The sequence below is a fragment of the Arachis stenosperma genome, chromosome 6 (assembly GCF_014773155.1).
Source record: "Arachis stenosperma cultivar V10309 chromosome 6, arast.V10309.gnm1.PFL2, whole genome shotgun sequence".
Taxonomy (NCBI): Eukaryota; Viridiplantae; Streptophyta; class Magnoliopsida; order Fabales; family Fabaceae; genus Arachis; species Arachis stenosperma.
Genome location: NC_080382.1, coordinates 42,005,835 through 42,031,040, shown reverse-complemented (window position 1 = coordinate 42,031,040; position 25,206 = coordinate 42,005,835). Strand labels below are relative to the sequence as shown.

The 25,206-nt window shown below is 43.4% G+C and overlaps 1 non-coding gene across 1 annotated transcript; it reads right to left on the bottom strand.

Annotated features, from left to right (window-relative positions):
* Positions 1-13,076: 13,076 nt before the first annotated feature.
* Positions 13,077-13,184, bottom strand: LOC130937777 (small nucleolar RNA R71). The gene has a single exon (XR_009068977.1). It is a non-coding gene; the product is annotated as a small nucleolar RNA R71 (small nucleolar RNA).
* Between the last annotated feature and the right edge of the window lie 12,022 nt (positions 13,185-25,206).

Here is a 25,206-nt window from a genome sequence, read left to right as displayed (position 1 = left end):
CTTGTCTGAAGCTCTTACACCAATGATATACATAAGTATCACTATCTTTATCTTTTATGTTATTTTCGTTCATCATCATATACATTTGAGTTTGCCTGACTAAGATTTACAAGATGACTATAGCTTGCTTCAATGCTAACAATCTCCGTGGGATCGACCCTTACTCACGTAAGGTATTACTTGGATGACCCAGTGCACTTGCTGGTTAGTTGTGCGAAGTTATGTAATGCCATGGAATTGAACCACCAAGTTTTTGGAGTTCATGACCAGGGATTATGAGAGTTGTGAAAAGTATTGTTCACAATTTCGCGCACCAAGTTTTTGGCGCCGTTGCCGGGGATTGTTCAAGTTTTGAGCAAGCTTTTGGTAACAATGCCTGGGATTGTTCTAGTTTGGACAACTGACGGTTCATCTTGTTGCTTAGATTAGGTATTTATTTTTTTTCGAAATTCTTGAAGATGAATTCTAGAGTTTCATGATGATTTGTTGAAATCTGGCTGGCTGAGAAGCCATGTCTAATCTGATTGGACCGAGGCTTCAACTTATCACCACAAGAGCTTGTTGATTCTCATCAATTTTGCTCTTGGAGCAGTGATCTGCTAAGATTTGGCTGACCTTTGGTCATGTCTAGTGTTTTGGACCGAAGCTTTCTTTGAAAGCTTGGCTGGCTGTGAAGCCATGTCTAATTCCTGGACCGGAGTCTTAGACTAGCATTGCACTGATTCCTGGAATTCTCATTAAGAATTTTGATACCTTTTCCCACTTAATTTTCGAAAAACACAAAAAAATTTACAAAATCATAAAAACCAAAAATATTTGATGTTTCCTGCTTAAGTCTAGTGTCTCATCTTAAGTTTAGTGTCAATTGCATGCATTCATTCATGTGTCTTAGGGATCCTCAAGTAATTCTTGATGATTTTTGTGTGCTAATCTTTGAATTCTATTGACTTGAAGTATTTTGTGTGTCTCATATGCATTCTCATATTGTTAGTGTCAGTAGTATACAAACTGCTAAGTTTGGTGTCTTGCATGCATTGTTAATTGATTCCTTTTGCATTTTGATTATTGAAAAACCAAAAATATTTTTAATTTGTGTCTTTTCAAGTCAATGATACAAAGAATTGAAGATTCAGAACATACTGCAGAGGAATTATACAGAAAAAGCTGAGCATTCAAAAATGCCCAGTGAAGAAGGCAGACTGGCGTTTAAACGCCAGCCAGGGCACCTGGTTGGGCGTTTAACGCCCAAAGAGGTAGCATTTTGGGCGTTAAACGCCAGAATGTATACCATTCTGGGGGTTTAACGCCAGGATGGTGCTAGGGGGAAGATTTTGTTTTCAAAATCAATTTTTTTTTCAAGTTTTCAAAGTTTTTCAAAATCAAATCTTTTTCAAATCATATCTTTTCAATCAAATGTTTTCAAAATCAATTTCTTTCCTTTTTCAAAGATACTTACTAACAATTAATGATTTGATTGAACATTTTTTGCCTTTCCTATTGAGGAAGGTTTTATGTTTGAATCATATCTTTTCTTGATAGGCAAGTCATTAATTTTTAAAATCATATCTTTTCAAATTGTTTTCAAATCATATCTTTTAAAATTGTTTTCAAATCATATCTTCTCAATCACATCTTTTTAAAACCATAACTTTTCAATTAAATCTTTTTAACCACATCTTTTTCAAAATAGTTTTCAATCAAATCTTTTTAATTTCTAATTTCAAAATCTTTTTCAAAAATCACTTGATTTCTTTTCACTTTTAATTTTCGAAAATTATCAATCAAATTTTCAAAATGTTTTCAAAATCTTTTAAATGAATTTTCGAAAATTCTCTTCCCTCCTTCCCACATCCTTCTATTTATGGAGTACCACTCCTTCTAAATGCACAATTCGAACCTTATCTAACTAAAGTTCGAATTCTTCTTCTCCTTCTTCTTTCTATTTCTCTTTTCCTCTGACATTTCAAGGAATCTCTATACTGTGACATAGAGGATTCCACATTTTCTTTTTCTCTTCTCTTTCATATGAGCAGGAGCAGAGACAAAGGCATTCTTGTTGAAGCTGACCCTGAACCCGAGAGAACCTTGAAGAGAAAGCTAAGAGAAGCCAAGGCACAACTCTTTTTAGAGGACCTGACCGAATTCTTCAAGGAAGAAGAACACATGGCAGCCGAAAACAACAACAATGCCAACAATGCAAGGAAGGTGCTGGGTGACTTCACTGCACCTACTCCTGATTTCTATGGGAGAAGCATCTCTATCCCTTCCATTGGAGCAAACAACTTTGAGCTTAAGCCTCAATTAGTTTCTCTAATGCAACAGAATTGCAAGTTCCATGGACTTCCAATGGAAGATCCTCATCAGTTTTTAGCTGAATTCTTGCAAATCTGTGACACGGTCAAGACTAATGGGGTTAACCCTGAGGTCTATAGACTGATGCTATTCCCTTTTGCTGTAAGAGACAGAGCTAGAATATGGTTGGATTCTCAACCTAAAGAAAGCCTGGACTCTTGGGAAAAGCTAGTCAATGCCTTCTTGGCAAAGTTCTTTCCACCACAAAGATGGAGTAAGCTTAGAGTGGAAGTCCAAACCTTCAGATAGAAGGATGGAGAATCCCTCTATGAAGCTTGGGAAAGATACAAACAATTAATCAGAAGATGTCCTTCAGACATGCTTTCTGAATGGAGCATCATAGGTATTTTCTATGATGGTCTCTCTGAACTATCCAAGATGTCTTGGATAGCTCTGCTGGAGGATCTCTTCATCTGAAGAAGACGCCTGCAGAAGCTCAAGAATTGATTGAAATGGTTGCAAATAACCAATTCATGTACACTTCTGAAAGGAATCCTGTGAACAATGGGACTAGTCAGAAGAAAGGAGTTCTTGAGACTGACACTCTGAATGCCATATTGGCTCAGAACAAGATATTGACTCAACAAGTCAATTTGATTTCTCAAAGTCTGTCTGGAATGCAAAATGCACCAAGCAGTACTAAGGAAGCTTCATCTGAGGAAGAAGCCTATGATCCTGAGAACCCTTCAATGGAAGAGGTGAATTACCTAGGAGAACCCTATGGAAACACCTACAATTCTTCATGGAGAAATCACCCCAATTTCTCATGGAAGAATCAAGAGAGACCTCAACAAGGTTTCAATAACAATAATGGTGGAAGAAACAGGTTTAGCAATGGCAAGCCTTTTCCATCATCCTCTCAGCAACAGACAGAGAGTTCTAAGCAGAATACTTCTGACTTAGCAACAATGGTCTCTGATCTAATAAAGACCACTCAAAGTTTCATGAATGAAACAAGGTCCTCCATCAGAAATTTGGAAGGACAAGTGGGTCAGCTGAGCAAGAAAGTTACTGAACTCCCTCTTAGCACTCTCCCAAGTAATACAGAAGAAAATCCAAAAGGAGAGTGCAAAGCCATAGACATGGCCGAATATGGAGAGGAAAGAGAAGAGGAGGACGCCACTGAGGAAGACCTCAGTGGGCGTGTACCAATCTCCTCTGAGTTCCCCAATGAGGAACAATGGGAATCTGAGGCTCAGAATGAGACCATAGAGATTCCATTGGACTTACTTCTGCCATTCATGAGCTCTGATGAGTATTCTTCCTCTGAAGAGGATGAGTATGTCACTGAAGAGCAAGTTGCTAAATACCTTGGAGCAATCATGAAACTGAATGACAAGTTATTTGGAAATGAGACTTGGGAGGATGAACCTCCCTTGCTCACCAAAAAACTGGATGACTTGTCTAGGCAGAAACTGCCTCAAAAGAGGCAGGATCCTGGGAAGTTTTCTATACCTTGTACCATAGGCACCATGACCTTCAAGAAGGCCTTGTGTGACTTAGGGTCAAGTGTAAACCTCATGCCCCTCTCTGTAATGGAGAAATTAGGGATCCTTGAGGTGCAAGCTGCAAGAATCTCATTAGAGATGGCAGACAATTCAAGAAAACAAGCTCATGGACTTGTAGAGAATGTTTTGGTGAAGATTGAGGACCATTACATCCCTACTGACTTCATAGTCCTAGAGACTGGGAAATGCATGGATGAATCCATCATCCTTGGCAGACCCTTCCTAGCCACAGTAAAGGCTGTGATTGATGTTGATAGAGGAGAGTTGATCATTCAAGTGAATGAAGAATCCTTGGTGTTTAAGGCCCAAGGACATCCCTCTATCATCATGGAAAGGAAGCATGAAGAGCTTCTCTCAAAACAGAGCCAAGCAGAGCCCCCACAGTCAAACTCTAAGTTTGGTGTTGGGAGGCCACAACCAAACTCTAAGTTTGGTGTTGAACCCCCGCATTCAAACTCTAAGTTTGGTGTTGGGAGGTTCCAACACGGTTCTGAGTATTTCTGAGGCTCCATGAGAGTCCTCTGTCAAGCTAATGACATTAAAGAAGCGCTTGTTGGGAGGCAACCCAATGTTTTATAGTTAACTATTTTCTTTTGTTATTTTATCTTTTTTGTAGGTTGATGATCATAAGAAGTCACAAAAACAATGAAAAAAGCAAAAACAGAATGAAAAACAGGAAGAAAAACAGCACACCCTGGAGGAAGAAGCTGCTGGCGTTTAAACGCCAGTAAGCCTAGCAGTTGGGCGTTTAACGCCCAGTCTGGCACCATTCTGGGCGTTTAACGCCAGAAAGGGGCACCAGACTGGCGTTAAACGCCAGTAAAGGGCAACAACCTGGCGTTAAACGCCAGGAATGGGCACCAGCCCGGCGTTTAACGCCAGAAATAGCTCAAAACGTGATTTTGAGCAACATTTGGTGCAGGAATGACTTTTCCTTGACACCACAGGATCTGTGGACCCCACAGGACCCCACCATCACTCTCTCTCTTCTTCCCCCATTCACCAATCACCTCAATACCTCTTCCCCAAAAACCCTTCACCTATCAAATCCCATCCTTCTCTTCACCACTCACATCCATCCTTCATAAATCCCCACCAACCTCACCCTTCAAATTCAAACCACTTTCCCTCCCAAAACCCACCCCAAATGGCCGAACCATTACCCCCCTCTCTCCTATATATACCCTTCTTCAACCCTTCATTATCACACAACCTAAACACCCTTTCTTACCCTTCTTGGCCGAACACACCACCTTCCCCCTCCTCCTCATTTCTTCTTCTTCTACTCTCTTCTTTCTTCTTTTGCTCGAGGACGAGCAAACATTTTAAGTTTGGTGTGGTAAAAGCGTTGCTTTTTCATAACCATTTATGGCATCCAAGGCCGGAGAAACCTCTAAAAAGAGGAAAGGGAAGGCAAAATCTTCCACCTCCGAGTCATGGGAGATGGATAGATTCCTCTCAAGGGTGCATCAAGACCACTTCTATGAAGTTGTGGCCTTGAAGAAGGTGATTCCCGAGGTCCCCTTTTCACTAAAAAAGGGTGAATATCCGGAGATCCGCCATGAGATCCGAAGAAGAGGTTGGGAAGTACTTACCAACCCCATTCAACAAGTCGGAATCTTGATGGTTCAAGAGTTCTATGCCAATGCATGGATCACCAAGAACCATGACCAAAGTGTGAACCCGAATCCAAAGAATTATCTCACTATGGTTCGGGGGAAATACTTGGATTTTAGTCCGGAGAGTGTGAGGGTGGCGTTCAACTTGCCTATGATGCAAGGAGATGAGCATCCTTACACTAGAAGGGTCAACTTTGATCAAAGGTTGGACCAAGTCCTCACAACTATATGTGAAGAGGGCGCACAATGGAAGCAAGATTCAAGAGGAAAGCCGGTTCAATTGAGAAGGCATGACCTTAAGCCCGTGGCTAGAGGATGGTTAGAGTTCATACAACGCTCAATCATTCCCACTAGCAACCGGTCCGAAGTTACCATAGACCGGGCCATCATGATTCATAGCATCATGATTGGAGAAGAAGTAGAAGTTCATGAGGTTATAGCCCAAGAACTCTATAAGGTGGCGGACAAGACCTCCACCTTGGCAAGGTTAGCCTTTCCTCATCTCATCCGTCACCTCTGTTATTCAGTTGGAGTTGACATAGAGGGAGATACCCCCATTGATGAGGACAAGCCCATCACCAAGAAAAGGATGGAGCACACAAGAGACCCCTCTCATCAAGAGATCCCTGAGATGCCTCAAGGGATGCACTTTCCTCCACAAAACTATTGGGAGCAATTAAACACCTCCCTAGGAGAGTTGAGTTCCAACATGGGACAACTAAGGGTGGAGCATCAAGAACACTCCATTCTCCTCCATGAAATTAGAGAAGACCAAAGAATCATGAGGGAGGAGCAACAAAGACAAGGAAGAGACATTGAGGAGCTCAAGCACTCCATAGGATCTTCAAGAGCAAGAAAGAGCCGCCATCACTAAGGTGGACCCGTTCCTTGATTTCCTTGTTCTTTATTCTTCTGTTTTTCGATTTTTATGCTTATGGTTATCCATGTTTGTGTCTTGTGATCATTAGTGTCTTAGTGTCTATGCCTTAAAGTTATGAATGTCCTATGAATCCATCACCTTTCTTGAATAAAAACGTGCTTAATTGAAAAGGAAAGAATTGCATGAATTCTGAATTTTATAATAGTTTAATTATTTTGATGTGGTGGCAACACTTTTGTTCTCTGAATATATGCTTGAACAGTGCATATGTCTTTTGAATTTGTGGTTCATGAATGTTGGCTCTTGAAAGAATGATGAAAAAGGAGACATGTTACTGAGGATCTGAAAAATCATTAGAAATGATTCTTGAAGCAAGAAAAAGCAAAAAAAGCAAAAAAAAAAAAAAAAAGAGAGAAGGAAGCAAACGAAAAAAAAAACCGAAAAAAAAAGAAAGAAAAAAAAGAAAGAATAAGAGTTGTGATCCAAGGCAAATAAGAGTGTGCTTAAGAACCCTGGACACCTCTAATTGGGGACTTTAGCAAAGCTGAGTCACAATCTGAAAAGGTTCACCCAATTATGTGTCTGTGGCATGTATGTATCCGGTGGTAATACTGGAAGACAGAGTGCTTTGGGCCACAGCCAAGACTCAATAAATAGCTGTGTTCAAGAATCATCATACTTAACTAGGAGAATCAATAACACTATCTGGATTCTGAGTTCCTAAAGAAGCCAATCATTCTGAATTACAAGGGATAGAGTGAGATGCCAAAACTATTCAAAGACAAAAAGCTAAAAGCCCCGCTCATCTAATTAATACTGATCTTCATAGATGTTTTTGGAGTTCATTGCATATTCTCTTCTTTTTATCTTATTTGATTTTCAGTTGCTTGGGGACAAGCAACAATTTAAGTTTGGTGTTGTGATGAGCGGATAATTTGTACACTTTTTGGCATTGTTTTTAGTATGTTTTTAGTATGATCTAGTTAGTTTTTAGTATATTTTTATTAGTTTTTAGTTAAAATTCACTTTTCTGGACTTTACTATGAGTTTGTGTGTTTTTCTCTGATTTCAGGTATTTTCTGGCTGAAATTGAGGGACCTGAGCAAAAATCTGATCCAGAGACTCAAAAGGACTGCAGATGCTGTTGGATTCTGACCTCCCTGCACTCGAAGTGGATTTTTTGGAGCTACAGAAGCCCAATTGGCGCGCTCTTAACGGCGTTGGAAAGTAGACATCCTGGGCTTTCCAGCAATATATAATAGTCCATACTTTGCCCAAGATTTGATGGCCCAAACCGGCGTTCAAAGTCACCTCAAGAAATTCCAGCGTTAAACGCCGGAACTGGCACCTAATTGGGAGTTAAACGCCCAGACTGGCACTAAAGCTGGCATTTAACTCCAAGGAGAGTCTCTACACGAAATTTCTTCATTGCTCAGCCCAAACACACACCAAGTGGGCCCGGAAGTGGATTTTTATGTCATTTACTCATCTATGTACTAGTTTTCTATAAGTAGGACCTTTTACTAGTGTATTAGAGAGCTGAAAGCTAGGACTTTTGGTAGCTATCTTTGTTTTATGCTATCTTAGACCTTTGGGAGGCTGGCCATTCGGCCATGCCTATACCCTGTTCTTATGTATTTTCAACGGTGGAGTTTCTACACACCATAGATTAAGGTGTGGAGCTCTGCTGTACCTCGAGTATTAATGCAATTACTATTGTTCTTCCATTCAATTCCGCTTGTTCTTTATCCAAGATATCACTTGTTCTTCAACATGATGAAGGTGATGATTGACGCCCATCACCATTCTCACCCATGAACAAGGTGACTGACAACCATTCTTGTTCTACAAGCATCTGAGGCTTAGTGAATATCTCTTGGATTCCCGATTGCACGATGCATGGTTGATCGCCTGACAACCGAGTGCTCGCCTGACAAACGAGCCAACCATTCCGTGAGATCAGAGTCTTCGTGGTATAGGCAGGACCTGATGGCAGCATTCAAGAGAATCCGGAAGGTCTAACCTTGTCTGTGGTATTCTGAGTAGGATTCAATGATTGAATGACTGTGACGTGCTTCAAACCTGTAACCTACTGGGCGTTAGTGACAGACGCAAAAGAGTGATTCTATTCCGGTAGGGGAGGGAACCAAACCGGTGATTGGCAGCACTGTGACAGAGTGTGTGCATTAGCTTTCACTGCGCGGATGGGAGGTAGCTGCTGACAACAGTGAAACCCTACACGAGCTTGCCATGGAAAGGAGTAAGAAAGGATTGGATGAAGGCAGTAGAAAGCAGAGAGACGGAAGGGAAGGCATCTTCATACGCTTGTCTGAAGCTCTTACACCAATGATATACATAAGTATCACTATCTTTATCTTTTATGTTATTTTCGTTCATCATCATATACATTTGAGTTTGCCTGACTAAGATTTACAAGATGACCATAGCTTGCTTCAATGCTAACAATCTCCGTGGGATCGACCCTTACTCACGTAAGGTATTACTTGGACGACCCAGTGCACTTGCTGGTTAGTTGTGCAAAGTTGTGTAATGCCATGGAATTGAACCACCAAGTTTTTGGAGTTCATGACCAGGGATTATGAGAGTTGTGAAAAGTATTGTTCACAATTTCACGCATCAATAACTCTATCAAAAGAAGGGCACAGGAATTCCTCCCTGAACTTCCTGAATTTGACTACTGGGCCCACCTAGAAGCATCTGTTGCCAAACTGCAAGAAGCTATGGAACAAATTAAGGAAGAACAGCAGAATCAAAACTGCATGCTCTGCAAATTACTGAAGGAACAAGAGAAGCAGGGGCGTGAGTGATGAGCGGATAATTTGTACGCTTTTTGGCATTGTTTTTAGTATGTTTTTGGTAGTTTTAGTTGAGTTTTTAGTTAAAAATCACTTTTCTGGACTTTACTATGAGTTTGTGTGTTTTTCTGTGATTTCAGGTATTTTCTGGCTGAAATTGAGGGATCTGAGCAAAAATCTGATCCAGAGACTCAAAAGGACTGCAGATGCTATTGGATTCTGACCTCCCTGCACTCGAAGTGGATTTTCTGGAGCTATAGACGCCCAATTGGCGCGCTCTCAATGGCGTTGGAAAGTAGACATCCTGGGCTTTTCAGCAATATATGATAGTCCATACTTTGCCCAAGATTTGATGGCCCAAACCGGCGTTCAAAGTCACCTCAAGAAATTCCAGCGTTAAACGCCGGAACTGGCACCTAAATGGGAGTTAAACGCCCAAACTGGCATAAAAGCTGGCGTTTAACTCCAAGAAGAGTCTCTATACGAAAATTGCTTCATTGCTCAGCCCAAGCACACACCAAGTGGGCCCGGAAGTGGATTTTTATGTCATTTACTCATCTCTGTACACCCTAGGCTACTAGTTTTCTATAAGTATGACCTTTTACTATTGTATTAAAAATCTTTTGATCATGTTTTTATGATTGAACCCTCTTTGGGAGGCTGGCCATTCGGCCATGCCTAGACCTTGTTCTTATGTATTTTCAACGGTGGAGTTTCTACACACCATAGATTAAGGTGTGGAGCTCTGCTGTACCTCGAGTATTAATGCAATTACTATTGTTCTTCTATTCAATTCCGCTTGTTCTTTATCCAAGATATCACTTGTTCTTCAACTTGATGAATGTGATGATCCGTGACACTCATCATCATTCTCACTCATGAACAAGGTGACTGACAACCATTCTTGTTCTACAAGCATACGAGGCTCTAGTGAATATCTCTTGGATTCCTGATAACACGATGCATGGTTGATCGCCTGACAACCGAGTGCTCGCCTGACAAACGAGCCAACCATTCCGTGAGATCAGAGTCTTCGTGGTATAGGCGAGAATAGATGGCGGCATTCAAGAGAATCCGGAAGGTCTAACCTTGTCTGTGGTATTCTGAGTAGGATTCAATGATTGAATGACTGTGACGTGCTTCAAACTCCTAAGGGCGGGGCGTTAGTGACAGACGCAAAAGAATCACTGGATTCTATTCCGGCCTGATTGAGAACCGACAGATGGATAGCCGTGCCGTGACAGGGTGCGTTGAACATTTCCAATGAGAGGATGGGAGGTAGCCACTGACAACGGTGAAACCCTTGCATAAGCTTGCCATGGAAAGGAGTAAGAAGGATTGGATGAAGACAGTAGGAAAGCAGAGAGACGGAAGGGAAGGCATCTTCATTCGCTTGTCTGAAGCTCTCACCAATGATATACATAAGTATCTCTATCTTAATCTTTATGTTATTTTCGTTCATCATCATATCAATTTGAGTCTGCCTGACTAAGATTTACAAGATGACCATAGCTTGCTTCATAGCAACAATCTCCGTGGGATCGACCCTTACTCACGTAAGGTATTACTTGGACGACCCAGTGCACTTGCTGGTTAGTTGTGCGAAGTTGTGTAATGCCATGGAATTGAACCACCAAGTTTTTGGAGTTCATGACCGGGGATTATGAGAATTGTGAAAAGTATTGTTCACAATTTCGCGCACCAAGTTTTTGGCGCCGTTGCCGGGGATTGTTCAAGTTTTGAGCAAGCTTTTGGTAACAATGCCGAGGATTGTTCAGTTTGGACAACTGACGGTACATCTTGTTGCTTAGATTAGGTATTTTTTTCGAAATTCTTGAAGATGAATTCTAGAGTTTCATGATGATTTGTTGAAATCTGGCTGGCTGAGAAGCCATGTCTAATCTCATTGGACCGAGGTTTCAACTTATCATCACAAGAGCTTGTTGATTTTTATCAATCATGCTTTTGGAGCAGTGATCTGCTAAGGCTTGGCTGGCCTTTGGCCATGTCTAGTGTTTTGGACCGAAGCTTTCTTTGAAAGCTTGGCTGGCTGTGAAGCCATGTCTAATTCCTGGACCGGAGTCTTAGACTAGCATTGCACTGATTCCTGGAATTCTCATTAAGAATTTTGATATCTTTTTCCACTTAATTTTCGAAAATCACAAAAAAATTTTACAAAATCATAAAAACCAAAAATGTTTGATGTTTCTTGTTTGAGTCTAGAGTCTCATCTTAAGTTTGGTGTCAATTGCATACATTCATTCATGTGTCTTAAGGATCTTCAAGTAATTCTTGATGATTTCTTACTCTGATCTTTGAATTCTTTTAGCTTGAGTGTTTATGTGTCTCATATAGTGTCAGTAGTATACAAACTGCTAAGTTTGGTGTCTTGCATGCATTGTTATTTCATTCTTGATTGCATTTTGATTATTAAAAATCCAAAAATATTTTCTAATTTGTGTATTTTCAAGTCAATAATACAAAGAATTGAAGATTCAGAACATGCTGCAGAGGAATTATACAGAAAAAGCTGGGCGTTCAAAACGCCCAGTGAAGAAGGACAGACTGGCGTTTAAACGCCAGCCAGGGTACCTGGTTGGGCGTTTAACGCCCAAAAAGGGTGCATTTTGGGCGTTAAATGCCAGAATGTGCACCATTCTGGGCGTTTAACGCCAGGATGGCAAAGGGGGAAGATTTTGTTTTTCAAATCAATTTTTTTCAAGTTTTCAAAGTTTTTCAAAATCAAATCTTTTTCAAATCAATTTTTTCAATCAAATCTTTTTCAAAATCAATTTCTTTCCATTTTTGAAGATACTAACTATCAATTAATGATTTGATTCAACATTTCAAGTATGTTGCCTTTTCTGTTGAGAAAGGTTTAATGTTTGAATCATATCTTTTCTTGATAGCCAAGTTACTAATTTTCAAATTATATCTTTTTAAAATTGTTTTCAAATCATATCTTCTCAATCACATTTTTTTTTAAAATCAATCATATCTCTTTAATTACATCTTTTTCAAAATCAGTTTTCAATCAAATCTTTTTAACCTCTAATTTCAAAATCTTTTTCAAAAATTACTTGATTTCTTTCCCACTCTTGATTTTCGAAAATCAATTAAAGTTTTTCAAAAATGTTTTCAAAATATTTCACTTGATTTTCGAAAATTCTCTTCCCTCCTTCCCACATCCTTCTATTTATGGAGCACTACTCCTTCTTAATGCACAATTCGAACTCTATCTAATCAAGTTCGAATTCTTCTACTTCCTTCTTCTATTTTTCGTTTCCTTTGACACCTCAAGGAATCTCTACACTGTGACATAGAAGATTCCACATTTTCTTTTTCTCTTCTCTTCCATATGAGCAGGAGCAGAGATAAAGGCATTCTTGTTGAAGCTGACCCTGAACCTGAGAGAACCTTGAAGCGAAAGCTAAGAGAAGCTAAAGCACAACTCTCTGTTGAGGACCTGACCGAATTCTTCAAAGAAGAAGAACATATGGCAGCCGAAAACAACAACAATACCCACAATACAAGGAAGGTGCTGGGTGACTTCACTGCACCTACTCCCGACTTCTATGGGAGAAGCATCTCTATCCCTGCCATTGGAGCAAACAACTTTGAGCTTAAGCCTCAATTAGTTTATCTAATGCAACAGAATTGCAAATTCCATGGACTTCCAATGGAAGATCCTCATCAGTTTTTAGCTGAGTTCTTGCAAATCTGTGACACAGTCAAGACTAATGGGGTAGACCCTGAGGTCTATAGACTGATGCTATTCCCTTTTGCTGTAAGAGACAGAGCTAGAATATGGTTGGACTCACAACCTAAAGATAGCCTGGACTCTTGGGAAAAGCTAGTCAATGCCTTCTTGGCAAAGTTCTTTCCACCTCAAAAATGGAGTAAGCTTAGAGTGGAAGTCCAAACCTTCAGACAGAAGGATGGAGAATCCCTCTATGAAGCTTGGGAAAGATACAAACAATTAATCAGAAAATGTCCCTCAGACATGCTTTCTGAATGGAGCATCATAGGTATTTTCTATGATGGTCTCTCTGAACTATCCAAGATGTTTTTGGATAGCTCTGCTGGAGGATCTCTTCATCTGAAGAAGACGCCTACAGAGGCTCAGGAACTAATTGAGATGGTTACAAATAACCAATTCATGTACACTTCTGAAAGGAATCCTGTGAACAATGGGACAAGTCAGAAGAAAGGAGTTCTTAAGATTGATACTCTGAATACCATACTGGCTCAGAATAAGATATTGACTCAACGAGTCAATTTGATTTCTCAAAGTCTGTCTGGAATGCAAAATGCACCTGGCAGTACTAAGGATGCTTCATCTGAGGAAGAAGCTTATGATCCTGAGAACCCTTCAATGGAAGAGGTGAATTACCTAGGAGAACCCTATGGAAACACCTATAATTCTTCATGGAGAAATCATCCAAATTTCTCATGGAAGGATCAACAGAGACCTCAACAAGGTTTCAACAACAATAATGGTGGAAGAAACAGGTTTAGCAATGGCAAGCCTTTTCCATCATCTTCTCAGCAACAGACAGAGAGTTCTAAGCAGAATACCTCTGACTTAGCAACAATGGTCTCTGATCTAATCAAAACCACTCAAAGTTTCATGAATGAAACAAGGTCCTCCATCAGAAATTTGGAAGGACAAGTGGGACAGCTGAGCAAGAAAGTTACTGAACTCCCTCCTAGTACTCTCCCAAGCAATACAGAAGAAAATCCAAAAGGAGAGTGCAAGGCCATCAACATGGCCAAATTTGGAGAGGAGGGAGAAGAAGTGAACGCCACTGAGGAAGACCTCAATGGGCGTGCACCAACCTCCTCTGAGTTCCCCAATGAGGAACCATGGGAATCTGAGGCTCAAAATGAGACCATAGAGATTCCATTGGACTTACTTCTGCCTTTCATGAGCTCTGATGAGTATTCTTCCTCTGAAGAGGATGAGTATGTCACTGAAGAGCAAGTTGCTAAATACCTTGGAGCAATCATGAAGCTAAATGACAAGTTATTTGGAAATGAGACTTGGGAGGATGAACCCCCTTTGCTCACCAAAGAACTGGATGACTTGTCTAGGCAGAAATTACCTCAAAAGAGACAAGACCCTGGGAAGTTTTCACTACCTTGTACCATAGGCACCATGACCTTCAAGAAGGCTCTGTGTGACTTGGGGTCAAGTGTAAACCTCATGCCTCTCTCTGTAATGGAGAAGCTAGGGATCTTTGAGGTACAAGCTGCAAGAATCTCACTAGAGATGGCAGACAACTCAAGAAAACAAGCTTATGGACTTGTAGAGAATGTTTTGGTTAAGATTGAAGACCACTACATCCCTACTGGTTTCATAGTCCTAGAGACTGGGAAGTGCATGGATGAATCCATCATCCTTGGCAGACCCTTCCTAGCCACAGCAAAGGCTGTGATTGATGTTGATAGAGGTGAACTAATCATTCAAGTGAATGAAAAATCCTTTGTGTTTGAGGCTCAAGGATATCCCTCTGTCACCATGGAGAGGAAGCATGAAGAGCTTCTCTCAAATCAGAGACAAACAGAGCCCCCACAGTCAAACTCTAAGTTTGGTGTTGGGAGGCCACAACCAAACTCTAAGTTTGGTGTTGAACCCCCACATTCAAACTCTAAGTTTGGTGTTGGGAGGTTCCAACATTACTCTGAGTATCTGTGAGGCTCCATAAGAGTCCTCTGTCAAGCTAATGACATTAAAGAAGCGCTTGTTGGGAGGCAACCCAATGTTTTATAATTAACTATTTCCTTTTGTTATTTTATCTTTTTTGTAGGTTGATGATCATAAGAAGTCACAAAATCAATGAAAAAAGCAAAAACAAAATGAAAAACAGGAAGAAAAACAACACACCCTGGAGGAAGATGCTGCTGGCGTTTAAACGCCAGTGAGGCTAGCAGTTGGGCGTTTAACGCCCAGTCTGGCACCATTCTGGGCGTTTAACGCCAGAAAGGGGCACCAGACTGGCGTTAAATGCCAGAAAAGGGCAAGAACCTGGCGTTAAACGCCAGGAATGGGCATCAGCCCGGCGTTTAACGCTAGAAATGGCTCAAAACGTGATTTTGAGCAACATTTGGTGCAGGGATGACTTTTCCTTGACACCACAGGATCTGTGGACCCCACAGGACCCCCACCTACCCCACCACCACCCTCTCTCTTCTTCCCCCATTCACCAATCACCTCAATACCTCTTCCCCAAAAACCCTTCACCTATCAAATCCCATCTTTTCTTCACCACTCACATCCATCCTTCATAAAACCCCACCTAAAAAATACCCTTCTTCATCTCCCCTCTCTCCTATAAATACCCTTCTTCAATCCTTCATTTTCACACAACCTAAACACCACTTCTCCCCTTCTTTGGCCGAATACATAGCCATCCCTTTCTCCCTCATTTCTTCTTCTTCTACTCTCTTCTTTCTTCTTTTACTCGAGGACGAGCAAACATTTTAAGTTTGGTGTGGTAAAAGCGTTGCTTTTTCGTTTTCCATAACCATTTATGGCATCCAAGGCCGGAGAAACCTCTAGAAAGAGGAAAGGGAAGGCAAAAGCTTCCACCTCCGAGTCATGGGAGATGGATAGATTCATCTCAAGGGTGCATCAAGACCACCTCTATGAAGTTGTGGCCTTGAAGAAGGTGATCCCCGAGGTCCCCTTTTCACTCAAAAAGGGTGAATATCCGGAGATCCGCCATGAGATCCGAAGAAGAGGTTGGGAAGTGCTTACCAACCCCATTCAACAAGTCGGAATCTTGATGGTTCAAGAGTTCTATGCCAATGCATGGATCACCAAGAACTATGATCAAAGTATGAACCCGGATCCAAAGAATTATCTTACTATGTGTTCCGGGGGTTACCTGAAACGTGTAGCTCGGTCGTCTGGAGATGCCCGAGGTGGGGGTCAGGGACCCGAGCTTGATGTGTTGGCGGTTGGTGGTTGTACCTGCAATGACACTCCGATGCTTAAGTTAGCATGGGTCCAAGCAGATATGTGTAGAATGTGGAATGAATGCCATACCTGGGTGCTCCAGTGTATTTATAGTAGTTGGTCGTGATCTTCCCTGGATAAGATATTCTTATCTTATCTTATCTTTTGGGAGTTTTACCTCTATCTTTGTGGAACCGCCTTTCCTAGGCCTTTTTCGGCTTTTAGGTTTTGGGCTGCGTTCCTTTTGATGGGCCTTCTTAGCTTTATTGTCCGAGGTCCGACCTCAGGCGTGGGCCTTGGGACGAGGTCGGACCTTTCATGGATTTTGCCGAGTTGGAGGAGCTCGGTCAGGGTATGAACAGTGCCCCTGCCCGAGTTCGTCCTTTTTGGGAGGTCGAGCTCGGGCATAGTTGTTTTTCAAATTTCAAAAAATGGCCGTTCCTGCATTTATTGCATTTTACCGTTTCTCCTCGATTTCCGTTCGGGCTCTGTGAAGGCATTATTTATTTGCTCCCTTCCTTTTTCTTCGTTTATTCTGTTCCTTCCTGTTTTTCTAAGTTTTCGCCATCTCTTTTTCGAGCACCGCTTCTTCTTTCTCTTTGTTCTTCTTCCCCGAATCTTTTCGTGCGTCTTTCCGGGGTTTCCTCTGTGCCGCCGTTTCGTTCTCCTTGCTTCGGAGCTCGTCGTCTTCTTTCTTTCTTCCAGGTTTGTTCCCGTCTCTTTTCTTTGTGTACATATGCTTACATATGCTTTCTGTTCTTTTGTGTGGCTCTTTGTCTGTTTCTTCTTTCTTTATGCCTGGGTTGCCCCAAAAAGAGGCGCCGCCATTGCTTTGTTTGTATATGGGGGGGCTCTTTTTGTTTTTCTGGTACTTTGTTCCGGGTTGCCGTATTTTCTTTTGTTGGGTTTTTGTTTCTTGCTTGGCTGAACGGGTTTTCGCTGTCTGCTTTATGTGATTTTTGCTTGCTGTTGTACTTCTTCTTTGTAGGTAAGAGTTTCATGTCTCGAAAGGTTCTTCAAGCGATGTCGACCAAGATTCCAAGTGGTCTTGGTTGGGTAGACCCTCTTCCCCTAAAAGTCCCTTCTGTGGTAGATTCTGAATATTTGGCTAGGTTCCGTAGGCACTGTAGCATATGTGAGAATAGAGAGTCTGAGAGGGATTATGAACTAGTAGCCCCGGAATCCGAGGAGAGAGTGTGCTTCCCGCCTTTAGATAGTTCCGAGAAGCTCTTCTTTTATGCTTATGATTGTTTTTTCTCTAAGCTGAATGTCCGACTTCCCTTTACCGATCTGGAGTCCGAGGTGTTGTGGTCTTGTAACCTTGCCCCTACGCAGCTCCATCCGAATTCTTGGGCGTTTTTAAAGCTGTTTCAACTTTTGTGTCAGTTTTTGGGCGTCTCTCCCTCACTTGCTTTATTTTCCTATTTGTTTGTGTTGACGAAGCCGGGGTCGGGTGGAGGGAAGGTATCTTGGGTTTCTTTTAGGGCTAACCAGGGAAGGAAGTTTTGTACCCTGTATGATGAGTCCTTTCATGATTTTAAGAATTTTTATTTCAAGGTTCGGGCTACTGGAGACGTCCGACCTTTCTTTCTAGATGAGAGTGGGGAGCCTTCTTTCCTCTTTGTTGGCAGGAGAATGTAGTGTCTGCTAAGTATACTTTTGAGAGTCTAGATGAGGTGGAGCAGGCTTTTGTGGGTGTGGTGAGCAGTTTATGGGGTCGGGCACCTCACTTGGACACGAAGAAAATGTTGGGAGATCCAAGCCTTCTCCGTTCCGAGTTAGGTAGTTCCCGACCTCTTCGAGATTCATCTTTTCTTAGTATTTTGGTTTTGCTTGTTTTGGTGGAATTTCTGTTGTGGTAATCCTTTTCTTTTTATTTCTGCAGAGATGTCTTCTCAGGCGGATTCCATGAAGTTTCTTCGTCGGACAAAGAAATCTGTGGCTGCTCGAAATATCGAGGCTGGGGCGGCTTCTGCCCGATCTTCTCCGCAGAAGACTACTGTGGGTGTTCAGACTCGGTCGAAGACTATTCCGACTCCCCAGTTCCGAGCTATAAGTCAAGATCCTCCGACCTCCGGGCCTGCTACCTCTTCTCCTCCCCCGTTCTCGGGTCCTCCCCCCAAGAAGCAGAAGACCTCTCAAGAGCTTGCGGGTTTTAATGATAAGGATTTCGATGCTCTCGGTTGGATTGAACAGCATATTCTCCCTCAGACTTTTATCTCTACTGATGACGTGTCTGTGGAGCATCATTTTCAGTATATGGCGCGGAGTTGTGTTCGGATGGCCAGTCTTCATGCTGCTATTGCCCGGGAGTTCAAGAAATCCCCCATTGGCGCGACCAGCTCCCGACTTGAGAAGGCTCAGTCCGAGTTCGAGAAGATTAGTGAGCTGAAGGCTGCTAGGATTACGGAGCTGGAGGCCTCTTTGGAGAAGGAGAAAGCTAAAGCTACCGCGGCTGTGGCGGCAGCGAAAGCGTCCGAGGAGATGGCGAAGGCGGCGACGGAGAATTATACTCGGATATATGCCAAGCTTGTGGAGACAAGGGAGAAGTTGCAATCTGCTCAGGATGATTTTTACGAGCTGGAAGGCCATGTGGCTAAGGGTATGGATGCTATGTTCGAGAATTTGAAGGCTCAGGTCCGGGTTCTTGCTCCTGACCTGGATCTGAGCTTATTTAGTACGGATAACGTTGTTGTGGAGGGAAAGATTGTTCCTGCTCCCAATGAGGATGAGGTTCCGGTGTCCGATCCCAAGGTTCCGGTGTCCGACCTTAAGGTTCCGGTTGCGGACCCGACTTCACCTTTGGCCGGGGATGGATCTGGTGTGGAGGTTTCAAGCCGGGATGACGGTGCCGTTGATGCAGTCCCGATTTCTATGTTTCCTCCGCAGCCTTCTGTTGATGCGGAGTCCGGAAAGGACCTTGATCCTCTGTAATCTTTTATTTTTGGTTTTTTGCCCGGCCTGTGGGCTCTTTTGCTTTTGGATGGTTTCTGTGAACGCTTTGGACACCTTTTTGCTTTTAGCTACTTGTAGTAACTTTTTAGCTTTATGGTGTTTTATTCGCGTTTTGACTTTTTGTTCCGCTTTTATGCTTTTTTAGTTGTTTTTGGATAACAACTTTTTTAGCTAGCGCTTTGAAACTTTGCTTTGCCTCTTCCTTTGATTTCGTTTTTTCGCTTGTACTTTTTAGTTGTTTTTGTATAGCAACTTTTTAGCAAGCGTTTTCGAAATCTTGGCTTTGCCTCTTCCTTTGATTTCGTTTTTTCGCTTGTACTTTTTAGTTGTTCTTGTATAGCAACTTTTAGTAAGCGTTTTCGAAATCTTGGCTTTGCCTCTTCCTTTGATTTCGTTTTTTCGCTTGTACTTTTTAGTTGTTCTTGTATAGCAACTTTTAGTAAGCGTTTTCGAAATCTTGGCTTTTGCCGCTTTAAGGCTTCTTTCTTGGATCCGGGTTTTTCCTCGGACCTCGGGTGTTCGAGTACTTCCCTTTGTTGGGTCCGACCTTGTCGTTGGTCGGCCTTTTAAGTTATTTTTGTAATCTCTTTTTATTTGGCTTTTTGAACCTTTTCAGAGTTACTTTATAACTTCTCACATTAATTTGAACCTCGTCGCTTTATCTTTGCCGACCTTGTGCGGTCTTTTTGGCAAATGATTTTTTGCGTTTTGCCGAGCATAAATTAATGCGCCTTGGCGGGGTACTTTGATTTGTTTCATCATGAGGAAGAAGAAAAGAAAATAGAGAAATTTGATTAGTATTAAAAAAGAAAGAATATTTATAGAGTGTTTTACCCTTGACTAGGTTGGGTGTCTTACTTAACCGGGTGTCTCATTAAAAAACCCTTGTAGGGAAAAAGAGTACACCTCGGGTTAAGTTTTTCTAGCTGTAGTACCGTCTTAGATTACAGGCGTGCCAGGCCCTGGGCAGCTCATTGCCTTCTAGGTCGGATACTTTGTAATAGCCTGTCCCTAAGACTTCCGTTACCTTGTAGGGTCCTTTCCAATTTGCAGCTAGCTTTCCTTCTCCCGACTTTTGTGTTCCGATGTCATTTCGGATTAGAATCAGGTCGTGAATGGAGAAGCTTCACTTTATTACTCTCTGATTGTATCTGAGGGCCGTTCGCCGTTTTAAGGCTTCTTCTCGGATTCGGGCTCTTTCTCGGACCTCGGGGAGGAGGTCGAGTTCTTCCTTTTGTGCCTGCGGGTTATCTTCTTCGCTGTAGAAGATGACTCTGGGTGACCTTTCCTCTATTTCGATAGGAATCATTGCCTCCATCCCGTAAGATAGTCGGAATGGCGATTCTCCCGTTGTAGAGTGTGGAGTTGTCCGATATGCCCATAGCACCTGGGGGAGCTCTTCGGCCCATGCCCCTTTGGCTTCTTGGAGTCTCCGTTTTAACCCGGCCAAGATGACTTTATTTGCAGCTTCTGCTTGTCCATTGGCTTGCGGGTGCTCGACTGAGGTGAATTGTTGTTTGATTTTTAGTTCGGCCACCAAGTTCTGAAAACTTGTGTCTGTGAACTGTGTTCCGTTGTCTGTTGTGATGGAGTAGGGGACTCCGAACCTTGTGACAATGTTTTTGTATAGGAATTTGCGACTTTTCTGAGCCGTAATGGTGGCTAAGGGTTCAGCTTCGATCCACTTTGTGAAGTAGTCGACCCCTACTATGAGGTATTTGACTTGCCCCGGTCCTTGGGGGAACGGGCCGAGTAGGTCAAGTCCCCATTTTGCGAAGGGCCATGGTGCGGTGATGCTGATAAGGTCTTCGGGTGGTGCTTTGTGAAAATTGGCGTGTTTTTGGCAGGGGGGCATATTTTCACAAATTCCGTTGCGTCTCTTTGCAAGGTCGGCCAGTAGAACCCGGCTCGGACTACTTTCTTGGATAATGCCCGAGCTCCGAGATGGTTCCCACACATGCCTCCGTGGACTTCTTCGAGGACGCTCTTTGTTTCTGAGGTCGGGACGCACCTAAGGAGGGGGATTGAGAATCCTCTTCTGTATAATACGTCGTGAATTAGTGTATAATTCTGGGCGTCTTTCGTGAGTCTTTTAGCTTCCTTTCTTTCGGTGGGGAGGGTTCCCGACTTCAGGTAGTTGAGTATGGGGGTCATCCATCCTTGCTGTTGGTTGGATATATTTAGCGTTTCTTCCTCTCTTATCACGGAGGGAGATTGTAAGGTCTCCTGGAGGAGACTTCTGTTGTTGCCTCCGGGCTTGGTGCTGGCGAGCTTTGAGAGGGCGTCTGCCCGGGCATTTTGTTCCCGAGGTATGTGCTGGATCTGTATTTCTGAAAAGTGGCGTAGTTGTGCTTGTGTTTGGTCCAGGTATTTTTTCATAGTTGGGTCTTTGGCCTGGTAGCTTCCATTTACTTGTGACGTGACGACCTGGGAGTCGCTGAAGATCGTGATTCTCTGGGCTCCGACTTCTTCGGCTAGTTTTAGGCCTGCTAGTAGGGCCTCGTATTCGGCTTGGTTGTTCGAAGCCTGGAACTCGAATTTTAGGGATAGTTCTATCCGCGTTCCTTGGTCGCTTTCGAGTATAACCCCTGCTCCACTTCCTGTTTTGTTTGAGGATCCGTCGACATACAGGTTCCATGAGAGTGGGGTTCCAGGGGTCTCAGTGTATTCTGCGACGAAGTCGGCTAGATACTGAGATTTTATGGCAGTCCGGGCTTCATAGTGGAGGTCGAACTCGGACAGTTCCACCGCCCATTGTAGGATTCGTCCCGCCAGGTCTGTTTTTTGTAGGATGTGTCTCAAGGGTTGGTTTGTCCGGACTTTGATGGTGTGGGCTTGAAAGTAGGGACGGAGCCTCCGAGCTGTGAACACTAGGGCGTAGGCGAATTTTTCTATTTTCTGATAGTTTAATTCGGCCCCTTGTAGTGCCTTGCTTACAAAGTATATGGGGTGTTGTCCTTGGTCATTTTCTCGTGTTAATGCTGAAGCGACTGCTCGATGTCCGACCGAGAGGTATAGTACGAGCTCTTCCCCTTTTAAAGGTCGGGTTAGGATTGGTGGCTGCCTGAGGAATTCTTTGAATTCTTGAAAGGCTTTTTCGCACTCCGGGGTCCATGAGAAGGGTTTCCCTTTCTTTAGGAGTGAGTATAGAGGTAGTGATTTTATCGCTGATCCTGCCAAGAATCTTGATAGGGCGGCCAGCCTTCCATTCAGTTGTTGTACTTCTTTGACACACGTCGGGCTCTTCATATTGAGTATCGCTTGGCATTTGTCCGGGTTTGCTTCGATGCCCCTTTGAGTCAGCATGAAGCCTAAGAATTTTCCGGCTTCTGCGGCGAAGGTGCACTTCGTCGGGTTAAGTCTCATGTTGTGTTTTCTGAGGGTGCCGAAGACACTGGTGAGGTCGGTCAGCAGGTTTCTGTCTTCTTGTGTTTTTACCAGCATGTCATCGACGTACACCTCCAGTTGTAGTCCGATGTGCTCTGAGAACACTTTGTTCATTAGCCTCTGGTAGGTTGCCCCTGCGTTTTTCAGCCCGAAGGGCATTACTACGTAGCAGTAGTTTGCCCTCGGGGTCATGAACGAGGTTTTTCTTGGTCGGGTCCGTACATCGGGATTTGATTGTATCCCGAGTATGCATCCATGAAGGAGAGATATCTATAGCCTGAGGCTGCGTCTACTAAGGCGTCGATGTTTGGTAGTGGATATGGGTCTTTGGGGCAGGCTTTGTTGAGATCCGTGTAATCGACGCACATCCTCCATTTTCCATTGGGCTTTTTCACCAGGACCACGTTTGCGAGCCATAGGGGGTATTTTACTTCCCTAATGAACCCTGCATCTAGTAGTGCTTGTACTTGTTCTTCTATTGCTTGCATGCGTTCGGGTCCGAGCTTCCTGCGTCTTTGTTGGACAGGTCGGGATCCCGGGTACACTGATAGCTTATGGCACATCAGGTCGGGGCTTATGCCTGGCATGTCGGAGGCTTTCCAGGCGAAGAGGTCGGAATTTTCTTTTAAGAGGGTTATGAGTTCCTCTTTTAGGCCTGCTTCGAGGTTTGCTCCTATGTTTGTTACTTTTTCAGATGTGTTCCCGATCTGGACTCTTTCGGTTTCTCCCTCTGGTTGCGGCCGAAGATCTTCTCGGGCTTGAACTCGCCCGAGTTCTATTGTGTTGATCTCTTTTCCTTTTAGGCTCAGGCTTTCGTTGTAACATCGCCGTGCTAGTTTTTGGTCGCCTTTTAGGGTAGCGATTCCTTTTGCGGTAGGGAACTTCATACAGAGGTGTGGGGTCGAGACTATAGCTGCCAGTCTATTTAGGGTTGGTCGCCCAATGAGGGCATTGTATGCTGAAGTGACGTCGACTATAATGTAGTCGATGTTTAATGTTTTAGATTGCTCGCCTCTTCCAAAGGTAGTGTGTAGTGAGACGTATCCTAAGGGATGGATTGGGGTATCCCCTAGCCCAAATAGGTCGGTGGGATAGGCCTTTAGTTCTTTTTCTTCAAGTCCGAGCTTGTCGAAGGCCGTTTTGAACAGGATATCTGCTGAGCTTCCCTGGTCAATCAGGGTTCGATGTAAGTTGGCGTTTGCTAGGATAATGGTGATTACCATTGGATCGTCGTGCCCGGGTATTATCCCTTGAGCATCTTCTCGGGTAAACGAGATAGTAGGTAGTTCGGGCAGGGGACTGTCTTCTCGGACGTGGTAGACTTCTTTGAGGTGTCTTTTTCGCGAGGATCGGGATGTTCCTCCGCCTGCAAACCCTCCATTTATCATGTGAACGTGCCTTTCGGGGGTTCGTGGGGTTTGTTCGGCCCGATCTTCGTTATCTCCCCGCCTCCTCTTCCTGGTCTCTTCTCCTTTCTCTGCTATGTATCTGTCGAGTTTTCCTTCTCTGGCTAGCTTTTCTATAACGTTTTTTAGGTCGTAGCAGTCGTTAGTAGAATGACCGTAGAGCTTGTGATATTCACAGTATTCGGACCGATCTCTCCCCGCTCTCTTGTGTTTTAAAGGTCGGGGCGGTGGAATTTTTTCGGTGTGGCATACTTCTCTGTAGAGTCTACCAGGGAGACTCGGAGGGGGGTGTAGTTGTGGTACTTCCGTGGCTTGTCCGAGTTGGGTTCTTCTTTCTTCTTCTGTTCCCGATCTCGATCTCGGAGTGGGTAGGTTGATTCCTTCCTAGAAGAGTCTCTTAGCTGGGAGGTTTCCTCCATGTTGATATATTTTTCTGCCCACTCCTGTACCTCGTATAGGGAGGTCGGGTATCGTTTGGATAGGGATTGGCTAAACGGTCCCTCTTTTAGGCCGTTTGCTAGTCCCATGATGGCCGCTTCAGTGGGCAAGTGTTGTATGTCCAGGCAGGCTTTGTTGAATCGCTCCATGTATTCTCGGAGAGTTTCTTGGTTACCTTGTTTGATCCCGAGTAGACTGGGGGCATGTTTTGCCTTGTCCTTTTGAATGGAGAACCTTGTTAGGAATTTTTTGGTTAGGTCTTCGAAGCTGGTGATTGATCTTGGTGGCAGGTTGTCGAACCACTTCATGGCTGACTTGGTGAGAGTGGTGGGGAAGGCTTTGCACCGAATCGCGTCGGAGGCGTCAACTAGGTACATTCTGCTTCTGAAGTTGCTGAGGTGGTGACTTGGATCGGTGGTGCCGTCGTAGAGATCCATATCGGGTGGTTTGAAGTTTCGCGGTACCTTCTCCTTCATGATCTCTTGCGTGAAGGGATCATGGCTGTCTTCGGGGGTGGTGTCGCGTTCTGTCCGATCTTTCAGGTTGGCCTCTATTTTTCGCAGTTTTTCTTCTAATTCTCTGCGCTTGCGAGCCTCCCTTCTCAGATCTTGTTCAGTTTCTTTTTGCTTCTTTATGTCCTCTTCGAGTTGTTTCAGTCGGTTTTGTTGTGCCCGGACTGCTTCTAGAATTTCCGAGCTCTTTTCTTTTTCAGGATTTTGTGGATCCTTGTTTGGGAGTGATGTCTTTGGGCGATTCTGTTTGTTTCCTCCTGGAGTGCGTGGTGACAGAGGGCTGTCCGGTCGTTCTCCGGTGTCAACTTCCTCCTCTTGTTCTGATGCAGCGTGGTCATTGTTGAGAGGGTCGTCCGCCATGGTAAAGGGATG